The 24,140-nt window shown below is 35.3% G+C and overlaps 1 long non-coding RNA gene across 2 annotated transcripts in view; it reads right to left on the bottom strand.

The window, feature by feature from the left end:
* Window positions 1-3,989: 3,989 nt before the first annotated feature.
* The window catches only part of LOC112659718 (uncharacterized), a 247,427-nt gene continuing 227,276 nt past the window's right edge, over window positions 3,990-24,140 (bottom strand). For both annotated transcript variants that reach the window (XR_007413889.1, XR_007413890.1), the window contains exon 5: window positions 3,990-4,165. This is a non-coding gene — a long non-coding RNA (uncharacterized LOC112659718). The remainder of the gene's footprint in view (window positions 4,166-24,140) is intronic.

Here is a 24,140-nt window from a genome sequence, read left to right as displayed (position 1 = left end):
AGTAAATTGTATCAAGTGGATCAAGTGACTCTATAAACAAGATATCTAGCTGAGGATAAGATTTCAATACTCATATTTTAAAAGAGAGAGGTCTTTAGTACAAATCCCTTTAGATCTGGCTTCGTTTATTTTGGGCTGAGTTATATTTCTAATGGCCTGGATAAAATGCCTCTCTAAGATGGATGGGTAGGGTAAGCTTTGTTCCCAAAGATGCATGAGTGACCTAAAAATGGTACCATGACCCGTAAGTGGCAGCTTTGGCCTTAACACTGTGGATGTTGATAGTATTGGTCTTGAAAGGGTCCCTAGAGTTTTCATGCTGTGAAGAAATAATTGAGATATTTCACAGAAGTGATATTCTAACAAAAGTCCTTGCAGGCCATGGGGGCCACTTTACGTAGAGGTGCTTAGCTTTCTATTTTCCATGAGTTTCACATAAATATAATTTTATGACAAATATGTATTTGGTTACTAAGAGAAATGATACAGTTTCTTCCTTGCCCTGGGAAAACAAGGAAGTGAGCCAAAGATAGACATCTGAGGAGAGAAAGCTTCCAGAGGCCTATTAGGGAGTTTCCATCCATCAAGATTCCAGAATTCCTAGGAGAAGCTGAAGTGATAGGATGATGTTCAGCAGGAACATTTTCTTGTTTGGGGTTAGTGAGTGTGCTAGGAGATAATTCAGAGGAATGAAAAATAGGGGTGGGAAGGAATATCAGAAGGTGAAAACATATCTCATTCACTGTGTAAACAGAAGGGAGGGGAGATGAGGTTAATGGGCCAGAAGTGGTTGCAGCCAAAATATTCCTGACTCTGTGAAAATCGCATTCCTTCATGCAAATAGGCCTATCCATGGTTGGCTCTGCTACTCCAGACTCTTTTTAACACCGACAAAATTTATATCCACATACTGGAATCAAAACAGGATTCTGTACATTTGTCTAAATGCCGCTCAACATAATCCCTTTTTGTTTGTGTGGAGTCCATAAAGAAGTCAATATGGCTCTGTAATTTATTGAGATGTCAGCTCCGCAAACGTGGTTGGAGCTTGGAAAGACAGACTACAGCTTCTTTCTCCCTTCTTAAAGATGCACTGACCTCATGCAGGGAGCACTTCAAGGAGTTTTGTCTGGATGATCAATACATTTCTATATTTATAAGCCTAATCAGAGCCCATCTGGTTTTCTGCTCAAGTGCTGCTCAATGAGAGAGGCACATAATCAAAATTATAAACTTTACTGCATTGATTTTTTTGTTCTACTTGTTACTCAGACCACAAAAATAATTAAATATTTTCATTTTAATAACTACGGCTTGACACAAAATCATTTCTCTGGGAATTATTTCTCTAACGGCAGGACTATGGCATCTTCTACTCCCAGTCCTGTCATTTCTCATTCTAATTATTAGGTTTTAACAGGTCCAAGACTTGTTTTAAATGCTCTTGTCTCAAAACTTAACAGCTGTTCCGTGGGCCATATATAGAAAACCAGTCAGCTGCCTTGAACTGACCTCGGTGGCGTAGTCACTGAGAGCTCCATCTCCACCAGAGACACTCTAGCTGCACATTATAAATCCTGCCAGGTCATCTATAAATATGAGCATTTCACCACATTTCACCTGCTGTTGTTTTGCTGAGCCAAGTGCCTGCTGCCTTTACTCATGGAGCAGTGAGCGCCTTTGGAACTTACTTTTTTTTTTTTTTTTTTCCTTTAGAAGTAGGGATTGCAAAGCCAGTGACTGTTTAACTGGCTTCATCAAAGTGTGGTGGGGAGTTCAGAAAAGAGAATTGAGGATGACCAACTTGGTGGAAATATACAGAACGAAATGACGTCTCACAATGACGATAATAGGCTGGCTTTTAATTTGCCGACGTGTTAATAAGCTAAGACATCTTTCTGTATAGTACATGGCTCATCGCTTCACTTCACAATGGCCTGTGAAAGTTTATTAGATGGTTTGTAGAGAAGGTGTATGTGTGTGGGGGGGGTGTGTAACCAGATCAATTCTACTTGCCACTGTTGAGCCACTGCCTCTGCTGTCGGGAATTTTCTTTCATGAAGGCAACTTTTTCTTCATAGGAAGATGAATTAGATCTGAAGACACCTAAATGCTTAGCATTTTCACTATGCCTTTGAGTATGCTCTCAGGCTAATTTAGGCCATATGGTGTCTTCACACGGCAATAAATATGCCCTTCCTGACTTTTAGGCTTTCTCAGCTTTGGGATTTCTGAATTACAACCTGCAGTTCTCCCTGGCTTTCCTAAATTCTTCAGAAGCACAAATCAATCAGCATGTTCTCAAGGCCAAATTACCAGGCTAAAGAAAATCAAAAGGGTAGTTGTTGAAAGGCAGTATGCTAATTTTAATTTTTAATGGGCGAAAAGAGTCACAGGTGCGTTCTGATTTTATTTAAGCATCTTTATCATTTTAGTGGAAATGATAAAGCAGTTCTTTCCATCTCAAAATTTTCCAAGATTTTCCTAAGTATTTTTTTCTAGTCAACTTTCTTCATGTCTCATGCTACACAACCAAATTTGTTTTTTAGTAACATATATAAAATTGTAAGCAAACTCATGAATGGTGATCAACCACATAAAGGAAGAAATTAACTGTTAACTTTCCAGATGCCAAAAATATGTTATTTGTTTTTCTTTATGGCATGCACAAGGTTTTTGCAAAATCTTTCCACAAAGTCAGTCTTTGAGGCTCTAAGACAGGGAAACAAAATAAGGTCCTATAATGACATACCACAGCAGTGAGTTTCCAGCAAATACAGCTAAAACTGATTATGGACACTTGCCTTTATCTAGCCAGCTTAGACTTTGAAGTTTCATATACAATATTAGTTTCAAAAATTAAGGAACTTATCATTTAAAACAGGTAGCCTTTTGTAGTGAGCACTCAAAATGTTGCATTGTCTGAACACTAATGGTAACAAAGTTGGGACCTCTGAAGTAATGAAGAGTCTGGATGGTCATTTAAGCCAAAATATACATTTTATTTTCTCTACATCCTCTTCACTGTCTACAGCACTTGACTAGCCTGTCATAGGATAGACAGCTCCACTATCTCCTAAGATATCCAGATCATAGTAAGATCACTTTCATTGTTTAACATCACATCAATCTAGGATCTACTTCATAGTTATTGGTCCTAGGCACCAAATAAATTTCCTGCAGCTGAGTTTACCTCTGTTTCTCTTGACCAGAAAAAAACACTGTCTCAACTTTATGTATCTCTTAAGTTTCAGACTCAGAGGAATCATGGGGTTTGGAGAAATAAGTGTGTGAACAGCATACACAGCAGTATCTCAAATATCTTAACTAGGCTGTTTCCCTACTTAATCAATTTTAATGCTGTAATAATTTGATATGTCAATTGCTGGAATGAATATACATACACACACATCTACTCTTTCAGGTACATACACACACACACAAATACATATAAAGAAATCAGTAAGCAGAAGCAGAAACTGTTATAAAACCAATATGTATATGTGTATACACACACATATATATATGAATATATCTATAGAAAAACATACATGTGCATACATATATATGAAAAAATCAGGAATTCCAATATTTCTGACAGTAGCAAGTTTTTCTAGAAAGAGAGTGTATATTATATATAATACCTACCACTGGAATCATGGAATCATGCATTTTGTTTTCAGGTGAAAATACAGAGCTTATATAATTTCTGATGTCCAAAATCCTTAAATAGTCCTTAAGGAGAACAAAGACTATAGCAGCTCAAATACAATCCCAGTATATTTCTCTTTCATGTTAGCAGATCGGCCAGTACAGGCTGGAAGAACCACTGTGCTTCATGAGATCGTTAGACCCAGTTTCCCTCCATCTTGTTACTCTGTCCTAACCTCCAGTATATTACCCTTATCCACATACTGTAAACTGTCCCACCACTACCATACTTCCACTTTAATTCCGAGGATGAATAAAGAAAGAAGTAGAGGGCAAGTAGTTTTATTTTAAGGGGCATGACCTCACAACTGGGCACATCAATTTTACTCATGTATCATATATTTCATCAGACGTAGCTCGATGTGCACTGCATCTCATTCTGTCTCCACATCTAGCTGTCGGATAGGCCAGCAAAAGAAATGTCTTCTCTCTGTGGTCATGTGTTCAGAGTAAGCTGGTGGCATGAGTGAGAGAGGAAGGAGTTTTATTATTTGAGTTTAAAAGGAGATCATTGTACCAGGGAAGAGTTCATAAACTCGTCCATTATTCCCTTGGAATAATTAGGTTAATTCTAATTTCTTTTACATCTCCAAACCAGAAATTTTATCTTTGATGAAAGCACTAATTATATGCAAACCCAAAGAGAAAATTTAAGATCATGACAAAAACTTTTTTAACAAAGAAAAAAAAACCATGCTGAAATCAAATTATTTTGACCAAACTTGTGTGTACATCTGTCATTTCTTAATTGTTTCCTTAGGATAAAATTTCAGAAGTACAACTGCCACATCAAAGAGAACATAATCTTTTAAACTTCTGATGTATGTTACCAATATTTCATCCAAAACTCTATATCAATTTACACTCCAATCAGAAATGCAGTAAGATGCATTTGTTTCGATCTTTTTGTAAAGAGTTTTATTGAGGTGTAATTTATACACTATAAAAGTCACCCATTGACGTTTATATTTCAATGACTTTTAATAGATTTATGCAGTTGTGTAACCATCACCACAATAGTAGAACACTTCTATCACCCTGAAAGATTCACTGCTGGCCAACTGCAATCAATCCTGGCTCACACCCCCAATCCCAAGCAAATGTTGTTTTCTATCTTTTAGAGACCTGCTCTTTTCAGAAATTTCATATTCATGGAATCATGCAACACATAGTTTTTTGTGTCCGGTTTCTTTCACTATTTTACAATCCTTTTGAGATGTATGTATGTCATAGCATGTCCGTGCAATCTGTTCATTATTATTGCTGAACAATACCCCACTGGATAAATATGATGCATTTTGTGTACCATTTCACCAGGTGATGGGTATTTGGATTGCTACCACCATTTTTTTTGCAATTATAAGTAATAAATATCTATGAACATTTTGGTTTCAGTCTTTGTGTGCACCGAGATTTCAACTGTTTCTCAGTCTTACTAGAACTATTTTAATACAACAGTCCTAAATGTGAGAATATGTACATTCACTTGTGATACAAAAAAGTACTAATTCCCATATTTCTAAAAGCAGTGGAATTTTTTTAAAGGGTGTTTATTGAAAGTGACAGTTCACATTCTAAAGCCATTTCTATTCCGTAATATTTTTTTTCTGATTCTGTTGCTCCGAAAAGGGGCACTGTATTGTTTCAATGGAGAAAGGGTGGCATCATCTTTCCTAAGTTCTGGCACACACTAAGTTATTCAACGATGTGTTAGAAAACACTGCATTTGGATTTACATGTATGATGCGCTTTATTTTTGTATTTTAAATTCAGACACCCATTCAACGAATATTTATTCATCATACACAACAAACTAGATCCTATATTTGGAACTCAAGGAACAAAGCAGAACAGAATATGGCCCTTGTCTACATGGAGCTTTACAAACCAAGGAGGCAATCACAGTTCACGTTTATAAGAGGATAATTGCTATCTACAACAAAACTAGTTTAAAAAAAAACCCTAGATCTACAGGAAATAAAGAAAAATCTATTTCAACATTCAAGACATCTGAAAAGCATTGCCAGAGGAAGAAATATCCAAGCTGAGATCCAAAGAAAGAAAGGAAGGGTAATCTAAGGAAGAAGACAGAAAAATAGGGAGAAAATGAAAGGAGGGAAAGAACATGCACAAAGGCCTCGAGTCATCAGAATACAGCATCTTTGGAGAAATACAGGTAATTGTTATGGATGGGCTAAGCAAAGCTTTTGAAAGGGCAATAACAGCAGAAGGAGCTGGAGCAAAATCATGAAAGGATTTGTAAGCCATAAGGAAGCCCTGTAAGTCAAATCTACTTATACTCCAGGCACCAGGGTCCTCCACAATCATCCCTGTTCACATCATCAGGCTCAGTTAAAGCTTAAGGAAACCTTTTCTGGGCCTTGAAACCATAAGCATTCACGATACATGGATTCACTATTTCACAGAACCCTAAAAACCTCCTTTAGAATTTAAGTGAGTTAGACATACAGGGTAGGTCTGTCTCCTCTATTAGAAATGTAAACTCTTAAGACAATGCATTTACATGTGTCCAGTTCACTCAAAATTTTAGCATTATTCCATAGCCTCTTGATTTTAAAAGGCTCTTAAACAAATTTGTGTTGAATCACAAGAATGGATTTACTCTTTATCATATGGATACTGAATAGGTCCTGATGACTTTGAGGCATATTTTTGCTTTGAGCAAGTCACTATTTTGCAGAGAATGCCCTGAAGAAAGAGGGCAAGACTTGATACAGAAGGACAAGTTAACAGTATGGACTAGTTGTTTATAGTCAGACAATGTCCTAAGTGCTTCATGTATTTTATACCTCTGAATTATCACAACTCTGTAATGTAGATTCTATCTACATCACTACTGAATTGTGTAGGAAAATGGAAACATTATTATTGATGAGAATATAAGTTAGCATACAACTTCAGTGGAGAGGAATTCGGTAATGTCATAATTTTAAACGTAAATATTCTATTCTTAGGTTTAATCCTAAAAAATATATTTTTATGCATGAATATGTATATATACATAATACATAAAATATGTTTACAGTGGCATTTTACAGTTTTTTGTGGTTGTTTTATAGTAAACATTGGAAACAAGCTAATTGTCCATCATCAGATGACTGGCTAACAATTTATGGGATAGAGTAGAATACTAAAAAGCTACTTTTTAAAAAATGAAATAGATATAGAAAAAAGCCCCACGTAGTTTTTAAGTGAAGTTATCTTACATATATTGTATTCCCATTTGTGTAAAGATTTTCTACATACCTATCATCTATTATTGATCTATCTCCTTCCATCTATTGACGTATCTTTGTAAATGAATGAGTAATTTCTGGAAGAGAACACAAAACACTAATAGTGTTTACTTCTAGAAAAAAAATGAATACATGAGAGATACAGATGGAAGACAGTTTCATTTCCTCATAAGCTTTACTGTGTTTTAAAAATATGTTTTGCCAATTACCAAAGTGGATTTTGCTCTCTGGAAGACTTTTTAAAATTAACCAACTCCCAAATCCAACACATGAAATTTTAACTTTTTGGCTGAAAAACTTTTGTGCTTAGCATGATATTTGGCTGCCAATGAGGCATTGTAAGTTAAAGTATAAAACACAGAGTTTTGAATATTATTATTTTGACCAGGATACCTGCGGAAAACAGATGGCACAATTAAATTAGAATAAGTTAAGGAATGTTTGATAAAGAGATATTTTATTTATAAAGGTTCTGTCAGGATGGGAAAACTCAGGGACAGTGCAGTGCAGTACTCTAAAGCTAATGCTAAGTTACTTCCCTTAGGTTAAAAGGGCTAGAGGAGAAGTGTTACCAGAAAACAGACATGGGCACTTCTGGAGAAGGTCTTCCAATAGGAGGTAAAGCCTTTTCTGAAATAGCACAGCAGAACTGCAACAACTTTTCAGGGAGAGAGCTGGGACTATACACCCCTCACTGTCCTCCTTCGTTTTGGTCTCTTGCTAGGGTTTGTCATCAACTGACAAAGGACAAAGAAGTCCACTGATACAGTAAGCTTCCCATAGCACCAAGAAGGACAGAGAAGGATGGAGAGTAAATCTGGAAGAGTAAGTGGATGATCATCTACCCAAAAGTAAAACTGGTTCTGATATCAAGTCCTATAGAAAGTTACCAAAGTTATGACCTTGAGAAAGTCAATTTACTTGGTTGTAGATATTTTTATATGCTACATTAGTTAGGATCCAATGAGAGGCAGAAACCTCATCAGTAATATGAACAGAGAATTTGATATAAAGAAGTGTTAACCAGCTAAAATGTGAGTAACTACTAAACTGAGTAGAAGATTCTACAGGGTACAGAAATAGCTAAAGCGGGAATCAGCTACTACCTCAAAGGTTAAGGCACAGTGAGCAATAAAGGAATTAAAAAGTTGTAAGATATACCTGCAATGACCAAGTAGAATTTGTAAATAAAAAGACGATATCACTGAGGTGCCTGATTGACTTATTTGGTTAAGCATCTGACTCTTGAATTTTGGCCCATGTCATGATCACAGGGTGGTGGTATGGAGCCCTAAAAAGGGCTCTGTGCTCAGCACGGAGTATGCCTGTCCCTCTCCTCTGCTCCTCCCTCCCACTCCCTCTCTTGCTCACTTTCTCTCTAACAAATAAATAATTTTTTAAAAAGACAGTATCACTTACATAAGAATCCCCAAAGTTGAAATACTTAGGTATAAATTTAACAAAATATGTATATGATCTATATAAACAAAACAAAAACTCAGAATAGAAAAAAATTAATGGAAAAGTAGTTCATTTCATGGATAGGAAGCTGTAATATCAAGATGTCAGAGCTTGGCAATATGATCTAGAGATTCTATACCACCCGGCAAAATTCCATCAAGCTATTTTGTGGATATTGACAAAAGATTGTAAAGTCATGCAGAAAAAGCAAAGATTCAGAATAGCCAATACAATCTTGAAGGAGAAAGAAGCACAAAGTTGGAGGACTAATAACTACCCAGCTCTAAGACTTAGTATAAAGTTATAGTCATCAAGACAATGTGGTATTGGCAAGAGAACAAAGAGATCAATGGAACATAATAGTCTATAAACAGATCTACATTAATATAGGTAAGGAATATTTGACAAAGAAGCAAAGGAAATACAATGAAGCAAAGATTATCTTTTTAAACAAATGGTGGTGAAATAACTGGACATCCACATGTAAAAACATGGATGTTCAGATTCTATATTCCTCACAAAAATGAACTCAAAGTGGATTATAGATCTAAAAGTAAAACATAAAAATATAAAACTCCTAGAAGATAATATAGGAGAAGACCTGAAAAACCATGGGAATAGTGAGGAGGTTTTATATACAATATCAAAAGCACAACTCATAAAAGAAGTAATTGGTAAGCTAGATTTCATTAAAGTTAAAATAAAATTTTTGCTACATGAAAGATAATGTTAAGAGAATGAATAGACAAGTCACAAGCTAGGAGAAAATATGTGTAAAAGACACATCTGATAAAGGATTTTTACCCTTTATTCACATTTGTTTTGTTTCTTAAATTCAACATCTGAGTGAAATCATATGGTATTTGTCTTTCTCTGACTTATTTCACTTAGAATCATACTCTCTCAAGACATTGTCAATGGCAAGATTTCATTCTTTTTGATGGCTGAGTAATAGTCCATCACACACACACACACACACACACACACACACCCCACATCTTCTTTATCCATTCTTCTGTTGATAGACACCCGGGCTATTTCCATATTTGGCTCTTGGGGACATTGTTGCTATTAAGATTGGAGTGCAGGTGTCCCTTCAAGTCACTATTTTTACATCCTTTTTTTTAAATTTTATTTATTTTATTTTTTATTTTTACATCCTTTGGACAAATACTTAGTGGTACAATTGCAGGATCACAGGATAGTTCTATTTTTAACTTTTTGAGGAGCCTCCATTCTGTTTTCTGGAGTGGCTGAACCAGTTTGCATTCCAAGCAGCAGTACAAGAGGTTCTGCTTTCTCTGCATCTTTGCCAATGTTTGTTGTTTCCTGTGTTGTTACTTTTAGCCATTCTGACAAGTGTGAGGTGATATCTCATTGTGGTTTTCCTGATGATGATGATGCTGAGCATCTTTTCATGTGTCTGTTAGCCATCTGTAGGTCTTCTTTGGAACAATGTCTATTCATGTCTTTTGCCCATTTCTAAACTGGATCATTTGTTTTTTGGATATGGAGTCTGTATGTAGGGGGGATGGGTTAATGAGTGATGGATATTAAGGTGGGCACTTGTGATGAGCCTGGCTGTTGTAGGTAAGTGATGAATCATTAAATTATACACCTAAAACTAGTATCACGCTGTCTACTAACTAACTAGAATTTAAATAAAAACCTGAAGAAAAAAAAGGATTGTTATCCAAAATAAACAAAGAAACTCTTAAAACACACAATAAAGAAACAACCTGATTAAGAAATGAGCCATGGGGCGCCTGGGTGGCTTAGCGGTTGAACATCTATCTGCCTTTGACTCAGGGCATGATCCCAGTCCCAGAATTGAGTTCCGCATTGGGCTGTCAGTGAGGCTTCTCCCTCTGCCTATGTCTCTGCCTCTCTCTGTGTGTCTCTCATGAATACATCAATAAAATCTTAAAAAGAGAGAAATGAGCCAAAGATCTTAAAAGACGTCATACCAAAAAAGAAAAAATACTAATGGCAAAAGAAAGCATATGAAAAGAGGCTTTGCCTCCTATGTCATTAGTGAGACGCAAATCAAAAGTGATGAGATACCATTATCTACTTTGAGAATGGTCACAGTCTGAAACACTGACAACACAAAATGTGAATATGATATGGAGAAACAAGAATGTTATATGTTTGCTAGTGGGAATGCAAAACTCTATGGTCACTTTAGAAGGCAGTTTGGCAGTTCCTTACAAAGTCAAACATACAACCTTGCCACATGATCCAGTGATCATGCTCCATTGCTCCATGGGACTTATCCAAAGGTGTTTAAAACTTATATTCCCAGAAAAAAACTGCACATATGTGTGTGTGGTGTGGGAAGGCATATACATAATTTTTTCTGCAACAGCCAGAAACCTTGGAAGCAACCAAGATGTCCTTCAGCAGGTGAATGTGTAAAGAAACCATTGCACATCCAGACAATGGAATTTTTCCCTTTAAAAAAAAGAGCTATCAAGCTATGAAAAGACACAAAAGAAATTTAAATGCATATTACTATTACATATTAAGTGAAAGAGGACAATCTGAACTGTCTACACATTTTATGATTTCAACTATGTGACAATCTGGAAAAATGTAAAACTACTGATTAAAAAATCAGTAGCTGCCAGGGAGGAGGGAGAGGAACTGGCAGGGCACAGACGATTTTTAGGCACTGAAAATATTCTGTATGACATTATAATGCTGGATACGTGTTACTATACATGTGTCCAAACTCACAGAACGTACAGCAAGAGTGAACTCTAATGTGTGTGGACTTTGCGTGATGAGGAAATGCCAGCATAGGTTCATGAATTGTAACAAACGTCCTATGCTGGTGAGGGATGTTCATAATGAAGGAGACTGTGAATGTGTGGGGGGAGAGGTTATATGGGAAATCTGTACCTTCCTTTCAATTTGGTTGTGAATCCAAAAACGAAAGAAAGAAAGAAAGAAAAGAAAAGAAAAGAAAAGAAAAGAAAAGAAAAGAAAAGAAAAGACAGAAAAGACGAAAAGAAAAGAAAAGAAAAGAAAAGAAAAGAAAAGAAAAGAAAAGAAAGGAAAAGAAAAAGAAAAGAAAAGAAAAGAAAAAACAAGACTTAGGAGCAAGAAGCCCGATTTGCTCAAAGGCCTCCAGAAAGAAATGTGAAAAGTTGAAGAGACTTCTATCTAATTCATTATAGGAGGAAATCCATTAGTGTGTGACATGCATAGGATGTGGATATTATAGAAAACTTAGACAGGTAATGGAATGCTAAATAAGTTATCCAAGAAGTAACATAAATGAATAAATGAATGAATGAATGAACAAATGAAAAAAAAATTCTAATTGCCTAAACTTGAGATTCAAACTTATTTGGAGAGGGTCTGGCTACCAGAGGAATAAGTTTGCCTAGAGCAAATAAATTTTACAGAGAGCATGGGCCAGAGCAGGTCCATGAGGGCATATGAGGTGGGCACTGCCTTCCTGTGCCTCCTAAGCTCCTTCATTGGCTCCTACACCAAAACTACACACTGAAGGGAATCCCAGCCTGTGGTATCCCTCCGGTGATCTAAATTGACAGAGTCTGACATAGAGCCAGATGGCAAAGACAAAAGTGTACACAGGAGTCCAGCAAAGTATCAACATCATGAGAAAGCAGGTGGATTTGAATTTGATAGGTGATGACTGATAACTGGCAGATGTAAAATAAGCCTCATAAGAAAAACTGTAATGACAATACTTTAATTACGGAGAGCTAGGTACTTGAGAAAATATTTTATAAATATTATCTCATTTACTTCTCACTAATTCCTATTGTTGTACACATTGTAAAGACGAGGTAAAAATAATACATTTATAGTACCCTGAGAGTGCTGCTGTGAACATTCAGAGGCGTTATACCTAAAAGGCAGAACATGTTAGGTGGAATATACAACATGATCAGTAAACGGGGAAGGAGAAGAGGTAGGGAGGAAAGGATGGAGACAGAAATGGAAATTATACTATCTGATTTCATCCTTGTATGATGTACTTGGTTTAAGATTTCTTTCATTTGTTTGTAAATTACCATGAACAGTCTGTGTCCCACAGTGACAAATTTAGACCAATTTCTTTTTAGGTGGAGAAGTCAAGTGAGAGGGAGAAAAAGAATCTTAAGCAAGTTCCACACTCAGCGTGGAGCCTGACAGGAGGCTTGATCTCACAACCCTGAAATTATGACTTGAGTGAAATCAAAAGTCAGTTGGTTAAACTGAGCCACCCAGGCATGCACCCCCAGACCAGTTCTTTACATAGGACCCACATGTATTTGAAATGAAATGATATAGTGGAGGCTAAAAAGTGATATATAATATCTTTAAAGCTATATATATAGCTTTAAAGATATTATATATATAATATATATATGTATATACATACACACACATACGTCATCACCTGAAACTCTGTATTCAATGAGCCATCTTTCAAAAATGAAAGTAAAATAAAGACCTACTTAGATAAGTAAAAACTGAGAGCATTTGTGACAAGAAGATTTTTTCCCCAAGAAAAAGACATTCCTTATGCTAAAGATGAATAAGGTAAGATGAAAACTCAGATTTAAAACAGGAAAAATAAAGTAAGAAACAGGAAGTATAGAGTATTAGCAATAGTAAATATGTGGACATTCTTATCTTAATTACTCTGAAAAATATTTACTATTTGAAACAAGAACTGTGTTGTGAGGCTTGAGGTTGATAAAATCCCCTTAGGGAAAACATGAGGGGAAAATGTTTTATGTTGTCACATCTTTCTTAACATTTTCAATGAAATGCAACGATATTTACTCTGAGTTACAAGATAGTAAGATGTATTAAAACCCTAGAGCAGCATTAAACACACAGTAACAAATAAAGAGCTAAAATTTTTTTAAATGAAATACTAGAAATTATTCAAGCAAAATAAAAGATAACAGGAAAGAAGTGACTAAACAGCAAAGCCAGAATGAACAAATATGAAATAATTTCAAAATGGTAGACCCCAACCAAAGAATATCAGTAATTACACAAGCTGGTATAGGAAAAAAGTACTTAAAATGCAGAATAAGAACCAAATATATGTTTTCCAGAAGAAAGGCATTTTAAATGTAAAGACACAGATAAGTTGAAGGTAAAACGATTGGAAAAGATACACTACTCAACTAAACATAAGAAATCTCATGTGAAGAGATTTTTCATTTGAGAAAAGGTAGGTTTCAAGCCAATAATTATTACCAGAGATAAACAAGGAACTTTTGGAATGACACAAAGGTAAATTCATCAGCAAGATCATAATCATTAATGGATATACACCTAATAATAGAGCCTCAGGGTATATAAAGCAAAATTTGATAATACTTAAGAGAGACAGATAAATGTACAATCACACTGGAAATTTCAGTTACTTACAGAATATAAGAATATACCCTATTTGAACCACAATGTCAATCACTTTGACCTAATGGATCTTTATCAAATGCCCACACTCAACAACTATAGATTAGATATTCTTTTCAAATGCACATGAAACATTTATCACATTAGACCACATGCAATGCTATAAAAATAAGTGCCAATAAATTTCAAATGATGGAAATGCTATAATGTTCTCAAATCAAAATAAAGTTAAATTAAAAATCAGTCCATTATTTAAAAATCTTCCAATATTTAGGATTTCAATAACAGACTTCTTAAGACATTCATGAGTCAAAATAAAATCTGATAGTAAATTAGAAAATATTTCAAAAGGAATGATAATAAAAATATGGAGGATGCATCTACAACAGGGACTACAATGAAAATTATGATCTTAAATGCCTAAGTTTCTCCTTGAATGAGCAGAGAAAAGGGAGCAAATTAAAATACAAGGAAAATAATGATAAAAGCAGAAACCAATAAAATAAAAATGCACACAAGAAGAACATTAACAAAGCTAAAAATCAGTTCTTTGGGGAGATTAATAAAATTAATAGGCTCCTAGGAGAATTGAACTGATAAAAGTGAAAACGCAAATTGCCAATATTGGGTATTACAGGGCACATATTAGTTAGATCATCATTAATTAAAAGAACAATAAGAGTAGTATGAATAATGTATGCCAAGGAATAGGATAGCCTATAGAAAATGCAAAATATGTCCTTGAAAAACACAATTAATACAAACTGATACTGGAGGGAATACAAAACCCAAATAGCCAACTAAAGGAAATTAAATTTCCATGTAGAAAACTCATGAACTAAATAGCTGCACAATCTCACTACTTTCTCAGACAAGACAAGAGGAAGTAACAGTGGTTAGCTGATTTCACATGGCTCATATAAACCAAACATCAAAGCCTGACAAGGACATTATCCCTCATGAACACTGACACAGAAACTCTTAATAAGCATTAGCAAATTGAGCCTAATGATATATAAGGAAGGTAATATATCAATAACAAGTGAATTGTATTCCAGGGATGTGAGAATGGCTCAAAATTAAACAATCAATCCATGTAACTCACTATGTAAACAGAATAAAAGGGAGTGACATCATCTGATCATCTCAAAAGCTGCTGAAAAAATCATTTGATAAAATTCAGTACTCATGCTATAGCTCTGCTTTAATACCTTTTTCTAAGAAGTTACTATGAGAAACCTTCATGTAAAAGTTTTAGCTCTTCAGAATATAAATCCAAACAGATAAAAGAAAATCAAAGAGGATAGTGGTTTTCCAAAATCATCAGTATTTTACTATTGAGCTACCCAGTCATTTTTTTTTAATTTGGATTATTGTATTTTTTCCCATTTAAGATTTCCCACACCCCCTGTTTCTAAAATTTTAAGAGTGTTGTCCCTTCTTGGAACAAGGTTTTGATGGTTCCCTCAGAGGTTCTGTCTAATAATTCCAACATTTGATTTATCCTGGGTTTGGCATCTTTTGATTGTCTTTTTCCCCTGTGAGTGTGGGCATTCTTGTGTCCTACAAATTTTGGATTGGATCCTGGACATGTTAAAGTGCCATGTGACTCTGTGCCCCATATGTCCCATCCAGAGTCCACACTGACGTTCTCAAAGCTTCCGATGTGCTGTTGAGGGTCAGACTCTTGCACATGCAGTTTGGGGTGAGCCTGGGGGTTCCTACATCATCAGTTTCAGGGGTTTGGTTTCTTGAGCTGTCCCCTCTCTGTAGTCTTCCCAACACTCTCTGGCTATCAAAGTGCCCTTTTCTGGCCATCTGTCTAGAAAACTAGGACTTTAGTTTCCTTGCTCTTATATGAACTTCCAGTAACGATGCCTGGTTCTGAGGTCAAGTGATGGAAGGATAGATGAGGTTATAACCCTAGCACCACCACCCTTCAGTTGACAGTTCATTTGGCCAATGGAGTCTTGTCCCTCAGAGTTTTAGGTGTATGCCTGGCTGATATAGTGATTGCTGCCATAATGGAATTATAACTTTAAAAATGAGGATGCTCTGGTGGCTGGGTCAGGAGAACTAAATACTGAGATCTTTTTCCTATTTTCTCCCTGCAGAAAGCTCTCTTTTCTTGATGCCCAGACCAGAGTTAGAGGGCTTCTTTTTATTTGCTCTTTTTGTTTGCTCCCAGGGCACAATTCCAGAATTCAGGTTCCTTTTGTATCCATGATGAAAGATATGGTAAGAAAACAAAAACAAAAGCAAACAGAAACAGGAAACATACCATCAGATCAATCCCACTTGAAGCTCTCATCTCCTCTCCCATTTTGCCTGCTTTTGTTTATTTTTCAAAGTCTTTAGGAAGCTGTCCCACATATTCTACACAGGGGAGAGACATGACCTACATAGAGTTGAAGGCACTAATTCCATGTTTAGAGGAACTACACATCTTTTAGCCATATTCCAAAACAAAATATTTTCAGATGTTCAAAAACATGTATTAAAATGTTAGATTTTCAGAGGTGAGCTTGTTTTCCGTTACACTTAATTTTCAAAATTAACATACTTTGTATTTATATACCTTTTTATTAAGACAATGTTTTTTGAGTATTAATCAAATCAAGCATCCAATTATGGTCATGTCATCTCTTTTTGTTTTGGATAAGAAAGCTCCACATTGGACTCTGATCAGGACTTGCAGTATGACAAGTATGACAGTTAAGTCACAAAGGGAGGTAGCTTCAAGAGTTCTCCTTTCCTTTTGGAGTAGTTGTTTTGGAAGCAGGGTAAATTCCATCCAATGTCACTGGAAATACATTGGAATAAAACATGCAGGCATAAACTTTGAAACAGAGATAAGGAATATGAGAACCTTAAGCTTTTTGACTCCCCCTGGTCATCATCTTGTCAGTCACCAGTAAAAATCTTGAATGGAAAGTCCTGGAGTGATCATCAGGGGCAGCTATGTAGGTGGGTTTGCGGTTGGCCGTCTGGGTAGGTTTTTGTCTATTACTGCCACCAAAGCCTGCAGAGAAATTCCTGAATGGCAAGTGTGGGTGATGGCAGTTTTTGAAGAAGTAGAAATCAGACTGAGCATTTACAGCAAAAGGAAGAGAAGTAGAGGGAGTGGGGAGAGCCTGATAAAAAGGACTGGGGCTTAACCCATGGAAAGCTCCCAATGAGGTTCACTCACTAGCCACTCATCTAGAAATATGTGGTACTTTCTTAAAAGTTTTAAGTGCATGCTGCTAAAAAAGAAGACTCTTTAGCATACAGAAGAACAGAAAAAGGGGAAAAATAATTTGTTTTTCACTTCACTGGTTTAAAAGATATTAACTTATTCTAAAAGTAACTTTATGCTACTAGGTTTCTTCTACCTTCTTATTTTAGCTCATGGATGGCTTATTCCAATGAAAGCTAAAGCAGTACAAAATGAAGGGTAGTTTTTACTTTTATAAAATACTAATTAATATATTTTACTTGCAAAGTCATTGTTTAAAATGACACCTAAAACCACTGGATCAGTGTGTACATTTATTTTAGATAACAACATGAAGATCCTTTTTTCTCTCTGAAAAGCCTCCACTCTACAGAATAAACTCATAGTTTGGGTTTTTTTTTTTTTTAGAGGAATTTCTTTCCCAAAATGAACAAAATTTTGTTCCTTTGCAAAGCCCTATGATATTTATATGGCTTCTCAAAATGCCCAGGGTGTCCAGTGCCAAGTCCACCACTCTCCCTAAGCTGTCATTATCGTTTTATGGACATTGTGTACAGTCCCCTTTCTTCTTCTGCATTTTCAATCACTTACTGCTTGATATTAGAAAAGATTACACATTTGTACCTGCTTTTCTCATCCCTTACTTTACTGAAATCTGTTAAATTCTCTAATGGGCTCAGGTGTATGCCTTCAACTTCTTATGTTGAGGTCCTAATCCCCAGTACTGAAAAATGTGACTGTCTTTGGGGTTAGGCCCTTTTAAGAAGTAATTAAGATAAAAAAAAATCATAATGGTGGGCTCTAATCCAATAATGATTAGTGTCCTTATAAGAGGAAGAGATTAGGACACAAGACAAAGAGGGAAGGCCACAGGGAGACAGTGGAAGAAGACAGCCATCTGCAAACCAAGGGAATTGGTTTCCTAAGCAGTATCCCTGATGACACCTTGAAGTTTAGACTATTAGTTTCCAAAAATGTGAGAGCAGAAATTTCTGTTTTCAAGCTATCATGTGTGCGGTACTTTGTTTTGGCAACCCTTGCAAACTAACTGTGCTAATTTTTTAAAGTTTTGTTTATTTATTCATGAGAGACACAGAGAGAGGCAGAGATTTAGGCAGAAATGCAGGAATCAATCCCAGGACCCCAGGATCACGACCTGAGCCAAAGGCAGACACTCAACCACTGAGCCCCCCGGGCACTCCGTGTGCTAATTTTTAAATGAGTTTCTTCAATGTCTAGGCTTTCCATCATACTGTCTACAAATTCTTCCCAATTTTTATCTTATTATTTATTCCACCGATGCAATTATATGTTTAGTAATTTCAGAACAATGTTAAAGAAAAGTGGTATTAATGGGTACTCAAGTATTTACTCTGCCTTAATGGGACACATCTAGTGCTTCAGCATGCAGCAATGATCATATTTCTGGCCTTAAATTGCATATAGACTTTCTTTTAACATTTTAGAAATGTTTCTATTTATTGCTAGTTCACTAAGATTTTTTGTTTTTCTTCTTTTTTTTCCAATTTAAGAACAAAATTATTTTACCAAATATATTTCACATTTAGGGGATGACATTAGATTACTATCCTTAAACCTTTAAATATTTGATTAGATCAATAGCATTTCTAGTACTAAATTGCTCTTACTTCTTGGATTGAACCACACTTGGACTGGCTGAACTGTTGCAACAATAGAACAGTAATTGAAAGAAATAAAATACAACCATAAAACAATACCAGAGCAAATAGGAATCGGGGGAGATAACCTTCACAAGCTAGTGCTTTTACAAAACATATTCTCTGACAGATTTCTCAATGTCATTAACAGTTGTCCTATTTTGATTTCATATCTCTTCTAGGGTTAATTTGAGCAATATTTTGATTATCAGTATTCCTTGCATAGAGAGGATAAATCTTCTTATTCATAATCCTTTTCCTTTTTCTGTCTATGAGTGTTCTTTTTAAACATTTTTTGCTTACATTTGACTTGTGAATAATATTAATTAATTTATGATTCTTTCGGGCAATATAACTTTGCAAATGTTTCATGGATAGTTAAAAAGAAGTTGTATCTTCTATTTTCAAAGTGGCACTTTTAATGTGTATCTCTTAGATGCATTTTTAAAATGTACGTCTCTTATCTTCCATATCCTTATTTTCTGTCTTCTTGATGTCTCCTAAATTAAGTCTCTAAATTCAATTAGTTAGACCCAACAATATTATGAAATACATAGATAATATATATTTAATTCTATTTAGTACTTCTTCAAATAATTAAGAGCTTTATTTGCAAGTGTGATGTTCTGCAGTCATAGGGATTTTATTCAAATTCAAGCTCAATTACCTAAAAGTTTTATTAACCCAAGCAAGTTACTTAACTCTCTGAGCCATTCACAAATTTTCTCACTTACCAAATGGCACAAATCTATGCAAAGTATCAAAGACGATACATATATAAAACTTTGCTCCAAGTAAATGGAAGCTGTAATTACTATTCTGTCCACATGACCTACCATAAATCAGTGGCATACTATACTTTTCATTATTATTTTTATGTTAATAGGGTCACTTTACTTCTAATTGTTTTTCCTTTGTGACTTACTGCTGCTGTAGTTTTAATGAAGTCTATAACATGTATTTGCAGATCAATTATTTTCAGTGTAATTAGCTTCTGTATCATTTAAACCATTTTTCCTTACTTACACCATGTGTGATACTAACACTACCTGCTTTTCTTATCTTTGCATTTACCTGACATGTATTTATCACACAATGAGGACTTTTTATTTAAAAAAAAAAAAAAGACTTTTTTTTATTTGAGTGAGAGAGAGCATGAGCGGGGGAGGAGCTGAGGGAGAGGGAGAAGCAGGCTACTCACTGAACAGGGAGCCTAATGTGGAGGTCCATCCCAGGACCCTGACACCATGACCTGAGCTGGAGGCAGATACTTAACTGACTGAGCCACTCAGGCGCCCCAAAATGAGAACTTAAAAAAAAGTTCACACTAAAATTTTTGTGTTATTATTGAAGAACCATGCCCATTCACATGTATTGCCCTATTGTTACATTGAGTATTTTTCTTGTCTTACACTGAAAAAAATATTTTTACAGTTGGGCAATAGCAAAGGTAAGCCCAGAAAGCAGCCCTTTCAGAATCCAAAGAACAACAAGTTATATCAAGAAATACCAAGGGGAAAAAAAAAGAAATACAAAGGGAAGCTATCCCCTTTGGGTCCACAGAACAAAGTTATTTCCTTCATTTGAGTACAAAAGGGAAAATTAAAAGGTGACAAATATCGGAGTGCTTGGGTGGCTCAGTCAATTGAGTGTTGGACTCCTGGTTTTGGCTCATTTCACAATCTTAGGGTCCTGGGATCGAGCCCTCCATTGGGCTTCACACTCAGCATGGAGTCTGCTTGAGATTCTCTCTCTCCCTTTCCCTCTACCCCTTCTCCCCACTCATGCACTCTTTCTAAAATAAATAAAAATAGATCTTTAAAAAATGACAAATATTATACTCCCCACTGATGTTAATTTTCCTCACTATTTTCTTTAAAAAAAAAAAAAAGATTTTATTTATTTATTCATGAGAGACACAAAGAGAGAGGCAGAGACACAGGCAGAGGGAGAAGCAGGCTCCATGCAGGGAGCTCGATGTGCGTCTCGATCCCGAGACTCCAGAATCACGGCCTGAGTGGAAGGCAGACACTCAACCGCTGAGCCACCCAGTGTCCCTCCTCACTATTTTCTTGCATGGCTTTCCATCTACTGAAACCCACCAACCAACCAACCAACCAACCAACCAACCAAGGTAATTAGAATAAACTTAACATTTGCCCATGAAAACAAACAGGCACAAGTGCTGCAGCCAGGAATTTCCACTCGGGTGCAATCACATTGACATATTTGCCTCAAGGAGCTAATTTTTTTAATCCTATAGCTTACTTATCTGTTATCATAGACATAATTTATATCAAGTCGTGACTTTACTAATTATATTAAGTTTGGTGACAATAAAGCTACTGAAACCAAGGATAAACCAAGGTTCACTCATTAAAAAAAAAGTGTTCTGGGGAACGTGGTGGTACAGTTGGCTAAGCTTCTGACTCCTGGTTTCAGCTCAGGTCATGATCTCAGGTTCATGAGATCGAGTCCTGTGCCAGGCTTCTCTCTCACTAAAATAAATATGTAAATCTAAAGAAAAAAGTTTTCCTTGACAATTTTAAGAATGCATCACATAATTTTTGAAAATATTTACCATATCAAAAACTGAATTTAAATTATCCACTTGCATGTTGTTTCTTATTCTTTAATTTTGGTAGGTTTGGAGTAGAATGGTGAATTGCTTGCAATAACAGAAGCAGAATATAACCAGATGGGAAGAGACACTAAATTCATATAGTCCAAAAATTCAGTGTCATATTCTGTATGAGAGTGCCTTGTGCTTGCCCAGAGGCCAAAAGATAATGGGCATGTTTTTAATAACATCTTTTTTTTTATGTACTCCCCTCATTCATTCTATAATCAGGAATTCTTCATTTAATCTTAAAAGGCTCTGATCACTGGATTTTCGAATTTTCAAAGGCTCCTCAAAAAACTTGGAAGTTTGATTATCTGATCCTTTACTTATACAATTTCAATAAGCCACTGACTCCAGCCCACTATTTATTAGTTTTGTAACCTTTTGTTGGACTACCACCATTAAACATCCTCTGACTGTTGTATTGATGTAAAGATAATATGAGCTGATTGAATTGTTTTCCAGGACATTTATATTAAGATGTGAAGGTTAATGTCCAGCTGCTGTTCAGATAAAATTTCTCCCTATAATTAAAATCAGCATATGCCCCCACATAAATCAAAAGAGGTTTTATTTTAGTAAAATTAGATTTGGTTCTCAGGGACAGAATTTTTTTTCCAATGATGATAATGAGCAATAAGCAAATGATTATTTGAAAGAGATACTTATACAAATTAAAATACTATTTAACAAATAGGGCTATGAATTAGGTCACTGTACTACTGCAAATGTTTGGCAAATTTTTAAATATTTAAAGACAGACACTAAGGAATAAATGAAAGATCAATCTTCAGTGTTTTTTTAATCTAATATGTAGTAGTCTTTCACTTGAGATTTAAGTTAGTAAAGTGGAACTTAAATCAGACTAAACCATAGACTAATTAGTTATCAGATTGGTTATTCTTTTCCTTGGCCTGCCTAAATCCTGCATCATAGACAGTGATTAAGATTATTTTGTGAAATGAATTAATACCTGTCATCTGTGTTAGTTCAAAATGAGAGAGAGTAGCTTTCTTTGAAGCCTGTTACACATTTAATCTTACATTTTAAAACCTATTTTTATAGATGTTTGAAGAAATAGCACATGTGCTCAGTTTAATTGTAGATGTCTAATTTGGAGAACCAGCAATGTACAACTGCCCCTTCATGAGTTTCTAGACAGATTCTTGTTCAAACAGGTGAAGCTCAGCTAGACATCTTGCCAGTTCTCTTCCTGAATGGAGCTATATGTGGTGTAACTGCCACTGGAAGGGCTTGTCTTAATCCTCCTTCACATGTTCGGTTTTACTATCCATATACTCTGTTTAGTTACTAATTTAACACTAAAATAGTTTTTCATTAGCAAAAAGCATGTGTATTGTAATCTTTCATTAATAAACTTTCTGAATAAAAATTAATATGTAATTAAATAATTTAAACTGCTGTTTTCAGAATTGTTCTAATTTGTAAGCAAAGTATCTAGACCATTTTATTCTGTAAAATATTACCTTTGGGCAACGGAATAGGTATTCATTTATAGATTTTAGAACAGGGTTTACAAAGGTAGGATCCTATGGTTCTCGTGAGTTAATGTGCAAAGAAGTGCTTCATCTACTATATGCTATATTACTATTGCAATGCTTTTAAGATTTTAATTAAGCACTATCCACATTTAATCAAATGTATTTTCTGCATTGTTTTTTTCTAGAAAATAAAAAAAAACAGCAAACCAAATACTTAGAAATAAAAAAATCTGTTTATCAAACACCCTAATTTAAAAAAAGAAAGAAAATAGTACCTCAGTTCTAGGCTCCCCTGAAACAGCTCTTACTCAAGTTAATAGTGATCTCAATCTTGCTAAATCTTATGGTCCTCATTTTACTTGAATTTTGAGAACCATCAATATAATAGACCAACTCTTAAAAGACTTCCTTTGGTATTTACTGTGCAATACTCCCCTGATTTTACTTCTACATCCATCTGTATCATTCCTTCAGTATCTACTTTGTAAGTATTTGGTTAGTACAATAAACATTAATATTCTTCAAATTTCTGCCCTAAAGCCTCTCCTCCACCATTTTTTTCTTCCTCCACCATTTCATTTATGTACATGACTTAAGCTAACCGATATACAGGTATTTCACAAATATATACCTAGGTCTGCATATCTTCTTTGAGGTCTGGACTTTTCTATCTTGTTTGCATTTTGACATCTGCTCTTTGATGTCTCAGAGGAGATTCAAAATCAACATGTCCCAAAGCGAACTTAAAGTCTTCATTCAAAACACTGATTCTCTGCCAGTGTTCATTATCTTAGTGAAAGGCATTGCCATCAATCCAGTCATTCATCAGAAACCAGGGAGTTTGACACCTGCCTCTACATCCAGTCTATTAGCAAGCACTGTAAATTTCACTAAATACACACACACACACACACACACACACACACACACACACATAATCTAAAACGTTGGCAAAGATGCTTTTATAATAGGAATTAAAACATTGTTGACCTTACTCTCTCAAGAACAATTAAGTTATTATTAAAGATTCAAGAGAACTAAGTTGTTAATCTACTAGATGGGGTTCCTACCAGTTTTTGACATTCTTAAATAGTTTGCTGATTTTTGCCTTCATTTTTAAAGACAATTTTAAAAAATTAAAAATTCATATTTTATTCACTTCAGGATCAGCTAGGTTGTAATTGGCTACACAACTCTTGGATCCCAGTGGCTCAAAGTGATAAAGTTTATTCTCAATTTCTGTTACATGTCTATTTAGGTGAGCGAGGATTCTGTTGTGTATCTTTCACATTTAGA

The sequence above is a fragment of the Canis lupus genome, chromosome 11 (assembly GCF_003254725.2).
Source record: "Canis lupus dingo isolate Sandy chromosome 11, ASM325472v2, whole genome shotgun sequence".
Classification (NCBI taxonomy): domain Eukaryota; kingdom Metazoa; phylum Chordata; class Mammalia; order Carnivora; family Canidae; genus Canis; species Canis lupus.
The sequence above is the reverse complement of the archived record's forward strand: the minus strand, read 5'-3'. Positions and strand labels throughout refer to the sequence as shown.